General features: G+C 44.3%; 1 pseudogene; it reads left to right on the forward strand.

Moving 5' to 3' along the window:
* Positions 1–5338: 5338 nt before the first annotated feature.
* On the forward strand, positions 5339–7438 carry LOC147025462 (uncharacterized; annotated as a pseudogene).
* The last annotated feature ends 2175 nt before the right edge of the window (positions 7439–9613 follow it).

A 9613-nucleotide genomic window follows, 5' to 3' on the forward strand; every position in this document is an offset into this window, starting at 1 on the left:
AGAAATTTTTAAGTTTCCCATGGCCAGGGTGCAAATGATAATTCACCACTTTTTACTAAAGATAATGTGTGTGAGACCTTTGTTGTCCACAAACTAATGCTTGCAGACTGGTCCATATTTAATGTTATTCTTCAAGCAAACCAGCAAACTTCGAGACTGGTCTCCAATCGCTACTTTCTCCAACATCAACTCATCCTGGGAATTCTTTCAAAGAAACTTGCCCTCCCTCATGCACAGATTTATCCCCTGTCGTCTTCAGTTCTCCCACCCTTCCTCCTGCCCATGGTTCACTGAAGCTTGTCCGGAAACAACTTGCATTCGCCTCATGGAAAGCAAACCCAACTGAGGGTAATCTCAGTTCCTTCCATAAAGCTCGGAACAAGTGTGTATCTCCCCTCAGGAGAGCCAGAAAACAACATCTTTCGAAGCTCGTCTGAACTTTCAAACCTCGCTCCCTCCTCCAAATCCTGGTGGTGTTGAATCAAATCTGTTTCAGGTGTATGTTCCCCCTCCATCCCTCCCTTACCACAAATGGCCGCACTGCTGATACCGCATGTGAAAAGGCTGAATGCCTAAACTCGTTGTTTGCATCGAAATCTTGTGTCCAAAAACCCATTGCTTTCTGTACCCACCGTACTCTGTCACACCCAACTGTCCCTGGACTCTGTGTCCTTTTCTCCTGACAAGGTGGGGAGCTTTCTGTCAAACCTCGACTCAAAATCTGCAACCGGTCCAGACGGCATCAGCCCACGTGACATAAATATTACCTCTGCTGCTCTTGCTCACCCTCTCTCTGTTCCATTCACCCTCTAATTTGCTCAAGGTCATCTGCCATCTGCTTGGAAATCAGCAAGCATTACTGCCCTGCATAAAAAGGGTGCAAAAACAGATCCCTGCAACTACAGACCAATCAGCCTTCTCCCAATCATCAGCAAGGTCATGGAATCCATCATCACTTCAGATATTAAATATTTCCTTTTCTCCAATGGCCTGATTTCTGATCATCAATTTGGTTTCAGACCAGGTCACTCTACCCTGGATATGCTGCTTCTGCTCTCCCAACAATGGATGGAGGTCCTCAACGCCAGACATTAAATCAGTCATATCCCTTGACATATCGCGTGCTTTTGACACAGTCTCGCATCCTGCCCTGCTCACCAAACTCTCTTTCTATGGTATCCAAGGCCAACTCCACTCATGGCTCGCAGACTTCCTCTCCTGTCTCAGCCAACGTGTGGCCCTAATTGGAGTTCTTTCATCCCCTCTTCCTGTCCAGGCTGGAGATCCTCAAGGCAGCGTTCTGGGCCCTGTTCTTTTTCTGTTTTTTATCAATGATCTTTACAACTCTCTGAAAAATCCTCTCTATGTCTTTACTGATGACTCCACCCTCTGCCGTACCAGCTGTCATCCCTCAGACTGGCATGAAGGAGCTTCTTCACTCTCTGCAGATATGAATATAATCACAAACTCCTCCAACATGTGGAACATGTCTTTCAATCCGTACAAATCTCACTCTCTCATGATGTCTCTCCAAAAGGACCGATTGGAACCCCCCCCCCCCCATCCACTTTCTAAACAAGCCCCTGGAAGAAGTCCTTTCTTTCAAGCTTCTGGGTCCCATTATCTGCCATGATCTTTTCTCCCAACAATGGATCAAATTTGGCCTCCAATGGATCACATTTCCAACCCGGCCTTCAAAGCCAGTCGCCAAATCGGAATCCTCCATCATGCAAAGTCCTTCCTCCGCTCCACCTGAGCTCCTGACCACATACAAAGCTTTTGTCCACAGCCTGATTTCGTCTGCAGTCTCCCCTCTGGGCTGCTGTTCCTGCCTCCCAACTTTCTCGGTTTAGTGCTGTGGAAACCAAGGAATTCAGGATCATTGGCATCTCCCGTGATGAGGCTGAGTCTTTGGGCCTCTCACTCTCTCATCGCAGGCAGGTCGGTGGTCTTTCTGTCTTCTACCATCTCCTGTCCGGCCTCACCCCCCCCCACCCCTTCCATCTTTCTGCAATTTGTCCCCACCATATTTCCACAGTACGCTCAAGGTCCGCCAACAACCCCCTTTTGGTAAACTTCCAAAATCACGAATCACTGCTCACCTTCACTCTTTCATTCCTCTTTTTACCGTCTTTGGAATGAATTCCCTCACTCTGTTCAATCCCATTTCTCCCTCCAGGACTTCAAAACAGCTGTTCACCAACACCTCTTATTATCCCCCATCCAAAACCTCGATCTTTTCTACCCCTGTGAGTCCACCCCAAACCCACCTCTTTCAAATTCCCTGCTTTCGTTCCTGAAAGTCCTTGGAGTGACCATCTTGTATGCCCCCGTGTTCCCCGCCCCATCCCTCTACCTTCCACAGATCTCCTAATGTCTCTGTTCTCCACTGTTTTGTCCTTCCCTCTCCCGCCCCTCTTGTCTCATGCCCTCCCCCCCTTGCTGTGCATTGTGTGTTAGCTCTCATACGAGCCTCGACAAGGGATACAAAAAAAAATAATTAAAGTGGTGCCACATTTTGTGATGCAACATCACACCTGTGAATCACCAATTCAACAACTTATATTCAGTTTGGTATCAAACCTAGGTCACACCACTTAAATGTAAGTGCACTCAATACATCTCTACCATACTGTCAGATTATTTAAGTGTTATAAGTAACAACTTGCACCCGCTTGGTATATTTATAGAAAATAATACTAAACAGAGAAGGTGGTATTCCAATCAAACATCTGAAATCCAGGTTTCCATCCTCTCCATTCTTCGTCAAAACAATTTTACACTTCCCAAGTGGGCAATTGATATTATTTGTTGATTATATTCTCATTGAGTTCCTTCCAAGGACAGTCAATGCAGGGGGGCATCAGGAACATCAAGCCTGTGCAATGGACGACAAACCAAAGCTGTTTATCCATGCTTCATGCTTTTAAGATTCTGAGCATCCTGTGAGAAAGCAGCACATACCACTTTTAAAGCATTTTTTTATGACTCGGCCCAGTTCCGCTTGAACCACTAACATCCCAGATTCAGAGCAGATGCTCTAATCATTACAAAACCGAGTCAGTTATAAATTGTTAATTATTTTTATGATATCTTCATTGGAAAGTGTTGCATAACCTTAGGAATGTATTGTTTGAAATTTGCAAAGTTTTGTTGAGCTTTAACCCTCCATAAAGTAAAACAAAACACGACACAAACATACCACGTAATTGATGCGAACGTGTCCCATAATTGTGCTGAAAAGGTCATCTCCACGAATCCCCATATCATCATGGGCCTCCAACCCCATAGTATCATAAAGTTTCACAGGTAGAGCCCTGCCTTCAATCGATTCAAGATCATGACAGCCAAGCTGTGGAACAAAGAGTAATCTTTTTGAGAAATGGTTGTATAGCGAGTGCCTTACAATGTACCATCAAGTAATGACTTGAACAATCGTCAGTTTTATACTATGTTCTGAAAAAGGTAAGTCTGGTGTGGCTTAACGTTTAAGGTGGCTAACTTAAGATCTTAGGGTCTTGAGTTGGAGTCCCTGCCGTGCCTTTGAAATAAGACCAGGTGGGTTGACTCAGCCTGTCATCCTTCTGAGGTCAGCAAAATACGTACAAGCTTATTGGGGTGATAAGCCATTCGAGTATCTTGTGTCGGAGTGGCGACCCATCCAGGGATTGGACTCTTTAGCGAAATCAAACTGCCTCGGCAGCCCTATTTGCCTCACCACGTGAAAAGAGTGGTTATTATTTATTATTCTGATAAAAGGTGGAAACAGCTGATAAAAATATAAATTATACTGAGTTATTAGTGACACAATTATGCACTGCCTTCTTAGGGACAATAATTAAAATAACAAGATCTATCACTTTCTTACAAGACACAAACATTTACAACAGATTACTACCAAATAATGGGCACACCAAATACTAGGAACATGTTAAATTTACAAAATGTATATAGTTAACTAGAACGGCACTTCTAGAGTGCATCGTCTTGCTTTCTTCGTTCATTCTGAGCAAAATTACAATCGTTAACTGAACACTACTATGATGGCCCACGACTGGCCCATATACCCCGATCATACATGCATCCTAATTTGTCACTTAGTTTCTTGGCATTGGTTATGAATGTCCTCAATGTCATGATTCACTCACATCAGGTCATCGATCTGTTATTTGAAGTTTCCGATTTTTTTGGATTAAGATTTAAATTCAATCAATTATGACTGGAATACCACTTCACTGATAACATCATCTTTACCACCCTATGTACCACATATAGTCCAGGAGTATAAAGTCAAATTTGAGTCAAACCCAGAACAAATTTATAACAAGCTGAAACTTTCAGGATATGTTCAGAAAACTGTCAGGAATAACATACTAAAAGTCCCCAAGAATGCCCCTTGGGGCTTTTGAGAAATTCAAGATGACGTCCAAGATGGCCGTCAGCTTGAGATTTTCTCATATTTCAAGCTGAAATCATCATAGAATTAAAAATAATGGGTCAAAACATAGATTTTAAGTTACAAAGAATCAATTACTATGGCTATTTTAAAGATAAGATCAACTTATTTATATTTACAGTGAGTAAAAATTATATAATCAACTTAGCTAGACAAAATATTTAATATGGCTGACATGCACAATACAATGTTTTCTTTTCAGAGCAGGAGATGGAGTCATGCATCATTTGTAAGGACTTATGCGTCAAGGATTTTGTGCAAGTTGGACCGAAAGGAAGGACAACTCTAGTAGCTGCAAGCCTTGAGAGACAGGATGGTCTTCCTGAACTTCTACAGATAAAGGAGTCACTGACACTTCACATTGCCCAGAGAAAAGCCTACACCCGTGAATCAGCCATCAGATCTTAGACGAGAAAGTCTGAGAAATCAGCGGCAGATGAGGGATTTGAACAACCCACCCTGCGGTCCAGAACTCCTTTGTTTGACATCACTACACACTGCCTTTTCTGCTCTGAAGTACTGATTACTAGCAGCAGACTTGAAACCAAACGCAGTAAGTTAACAAGCAATGTAGAGACAATAGAGTTCAAGAACAATGTGTTGAAAAGGGCAACAGAGAGGGTGATGAGTGGGGAGAGGCGGTTCCCAAAAGAATAGAAGCAAACATTGATTTGGTTGCCGCAGAGGCAAAATACCATCGTGCCTGTGCCCAGGAACTTCTTTCTAACCCACAAAAGTTGAAACCTGTTGGCAAACCAGTTGATGTTCAAAGGATTTCAGCTTTCAATGAGCTATGTGCATAATTAGATGACAATGACGAATGTCAATATGCAGTTCCTGACCTCATGGAGCACATGGAAACATTCTCTCAAGTACTTCAAACAGAAACTGAAAGAGCGATACAAAGATGATATCATTATAACAAGCCTCCCTGGAAAATCCAGCATAGTCAGTGTCTGTGAATCTGCTCACCGGATACTTCGTGAGAGGTGGGTGGCAGATCAAGCAGCTGACAAAGCTTGTGAAAATGAAAGAATAATTGAAATGGCAGCTTCAATTATTCGTGATGAGATTCGTTTCTCAGTGTATGATCTCGGTGATTATCCAACCTTGGAAGAAACTGAAAATGGTTCCTCTATGATTCCTGAGTCTCTGAAGCTCTTCTTGCACAAGTTGTTGGACCCAAAGGGCAAAAATGCTGCCGTAGTGAGTCGGCGATGCACTGCCATTGCCCATTCTGTCATTTCTGCCTGCAGACCAAGGTCTTTCATTTCACCAGTGCTACTTGCCATAGCAGTGTACATACATCGGAAGTATGCCTCTCGTGAGCTGATAGACATCCTCAGTAGCATCAGTTTTGCAGATGACTACAAGGAGGTCCAGCGATTTGAAAACAGCCTCAGATCCGCTGGTGAGCCCTCCTATGGCCTCAACGGTTTCACCCAGTGTGTATTTGATATTGCAGATTTCAATGTTGCTACACTAACTGGGCACAACACTTTCCATGCCATGGGTGGCATAGCTTGTGTAACACAACCCGGAACAGTATAAAAGTCTCCTGTCAAGCACACAATGCAACGACCCCCAGCTGAAGCAGTTGGCACTTTTGGGCACATACCCATCAAGACATACAGCAAACCTGCAGTTCCTGCTTTGCAGTCAGTTACAGTAGAGCCTCTGCAGATCTCCGACACTCACAGACTGCAAGCATCAGCTCTTGATTCCATTTCGATGCTTGGGTACATGTTTAACTTAACACCATGTCTGCCTTGGAGTGGCTTCATGAAAACTATTCTGAAAAGTGATGAGTTCCAAACCTCCAGAATTGAAACTCTCCCATTCATAAATCTGGAACCAAGCAACCCCAGCACTATCTACACTGCACTGTGCTTTGCACAGACACAAAGTGACAAGCACAACCTCAAGATCTGCCCAGTAACATTTGATCAGCCTCTGTATGAAAAGGCTTCTGAAATTGTTGCTGCCTCCAGAGACTTGGACAAAGTGGTGGTGCGACTTGGTGGCTTCCACCTGCTGATGTCCTACCTAGGCAGCATTGGGAAGATCATGACAGATAGCGGGTTGGAAAAACTGTGGGAATGAGTGTATGCCAAAGGTTCAGTGGTGCATATGCTCACAGGTCATGCCTTCTCTTGATCAGTGCGTGCCCACATTCTGACCTTGCTGGCCCTCATCTATGTACTGCTAGACAAGTCAGACTGGGAGAGCCAGACTAACAAGGGACATCTGGTCAGTCTGTACCAGGACACAGTGGACCAAGATGAAGATGCTGCTGAGATAGATGAAGATGAAAGTCTACAAGAGTTTCAACAGATTCTCACTCACCACCTAGATCAAGCTGCCACACAGAGCAGAACGGGGAAGTTATGGGTGCAGTACATCCACCAGGTGTTGCTCATGCTCAACTTCATCAGAGCTGAGAGGACTGTCAACTGGAAGCTTCATCTTCACTGTGTGCAGGAGATGATCCTGCATTTCCATGCAGCAGGTCATCTACCGTATGCCAAGTCTGGCAGACTGTACTTGCAGCAGATGAACTCCATTGCACAAGTCATGCCACCTGAGGAGTACACATTGTTCTCTGCAAAGGGGTATTTCACCATCTGCCGAGCCAATGAGTTCTGGTCTGGCAACTTCTCCGACCAGACAATCGAGCAGTTCCTGATGAGGATGCTGAAAACCAGTGGAGGGATGACACATGGTAGAGGGATAACAGACAGCACTTTAATCAAATGGGTGCATGCAGTGCCTCACTGTGTTCCTTTGTGTGATGCTTTGGAGAAGTTCACTGGTGTGCACACTGCTACCTCTGAACAACACAAAGATCTTCATTCATCCAACAAGTGCTGCAGCCAAGCAACATTCCTTCAGAACATATCTCACTATTCAGGAATGGATGTGGAGGCCCTTGCAGCCAACAGCATGGGGATGGAAACTGGAGGACATCCTGACTCCAGTTGACACTGACCGTCCCATTGCTCCAGACACTCTGCTCAACGTGATCTCTTGTGGCTGCAGAGCAGATGGCTGTGGAGTGTCATGTGGCTGCAGGAAGATGGGGGTGCACTGCTCTGCCCTGTGTACAAAGTGCACTGGTCAAACCTGCAACAATGCAGCACCAATGCCATCCTTGCTGGATGCTGAGGGAGAAACTGATGATGAGGATGATGACTGAGGGTGAACATGTGTCATGTTGTAAATATGTTTCACAAGTTTTAACATTTGTAATTGTTTTGTTAATTGTTTTTTTAATGTATTTAATACAATACATGAATATTCCTGTTTTACTCTATTTTTTAAGGTTTCTATAGTATTACCACTAATATGGTGAAAATTGTTCAGAGCCCAGGAGTAATAGGTTTAGACCCATGTATAACTACATAAGGATTTCATTAAATCTTCAAAATATTGTAGAAATTGAATTCGCTGCCCCAAAAAACAAATATTTAGACTCATTATTTGCATTTTTATGATGTGTTAAGCCTGAAAGATGAGAAAATCTCAAGCCGGCGGCCATCTTGGACGCCATCTTGAATTTCTCAAAAGCCTCAAGGGAGATTCTTGGGGACTTTTAGTATGTTATTCCTGACAGTTTTCTAAACATTTCCTGAAAGTTTCAGCTTGTTATAAAAAATTTTCCGGGTCTAAACCTATTACTCCTGGGCTAATGGGCAGTTGATGACATTTACTAGCTTTCATTTTTGTCCGTTGAGTGGTTTTGGAGGAAGTGATATCCATTTTTTTTTTCCTTTAATCCAATATGTCTGCCACACCATGTGGCCCATGTCGTCATAAGTTTAATTCTTCACTCACATCGGGTCATAGACCAGAAATGTATGAAGATTCAGATTTTTGGAGAAGGATTTCAATTCAACCAATTTGGGCTGGAATACCACTTCACCAATTAAATAATCATTATCACTCTATATACTGTTATGGGAGCGTTATAACGTGGAGCGTTCTCGCGCCGGATGGCAATCGCGCAGACACGTGTGTGCAGGTCATGAGCGAAATGCGCCATGGACCCCGTACGCGCCGTCGCACGAACCAGGCACGGTTGCCAAATTAACGCTTTGCGGCCTTCCAAGCTCGCAATTCATGTCTCCCGTCTAGATCGGTCCGTTGTCCATTTTCATGCATGCACTCACGCACACCATGTTACTCACACCACTCGCACGTTTCAACACACCCGCACCACTCACACACTTTACCACACACACTGGGACATTTACATCGGGGATTCATGTTAACTCAAGGGGTCCCGGGATCTCTACTCCCCCAAAACTCTACATGGATCCGTTCGCATCACTCACCCGCTCGACCTCGCACGGCCCGACCGGACTCACCTGGTTGCAATCCACTTCGAGGGAGCATACCGTCTCCCTCTGTTCGTGAGGGAGGTTACTCTGATGCTCGCCCTGGGTCTCAACACATTCCACCAGCTCAACCCCATTGTCCCTCACTAAATCTATGTGTGTGTGCTCATCTTTTATTTTATCTAATTCGTTCCCCTCTTTTGATTTCTGCGTCTCCATCACCTCGTTTATTATTTTAGTTAATTCCTGGCTTTTCGTCTCTTTTATTTCCTACATCTCCTTCACCTCATTTAATTTTTCTGTCGTCCCCTCGTGTCTCACCTTACACGTTTCTCCTTTAATTATGGTGGTGGCGTCATTCGGGTCCCGACCTCACCCGTCTCCATCGTGGGCCGGACACAGTTTATACTCCCTGTTGGTTCGGTCGCTCCGCCACATGGTGCCGCCATCATGCCTTTTATGCCTGCCTGCATACTTAACCCCATTCCCTGCATTTCACCCCTGCCCTCATCCATTTTGCGCTCCAAATCTCCCTTCATGCTTTGCGTGCTCGCATCCATTTTGCACTCCAAATCTTGTATGTTTGCATCTGTACGTCGCGCATTCGCATCCATTCTCCGCGTCAATATTCCCAACAACTGGCTCATGTCAAATGGCCCTGATATTACAGGCATTTTAGCAGAAATATTTGGTCAACGTCCCACAAATTGCAACAAAAGCAAACAACAGATTTTGATTCCTGGATATGTCCTCAGTGACAGAAAAAGTCCCTAGGGATCCTCTGAAGGGAAAGTCCTTGAAATCATGGAAATCCAATATG

Source organism: Eptatretus burgeri, chromosome 6 (genome assembly GCF_056783735.1).
Source record: "Eptatretus burgeri isolate ZD-2024b chromosome 6, Ebu_testis_v1, whole genome shotgun sequence".
NCBI lineage: Eukaryota > Metazoa > Chordata > Myxini > Myxiniformes > Myxinidae > Eptatretus > Eptatretus burgeri.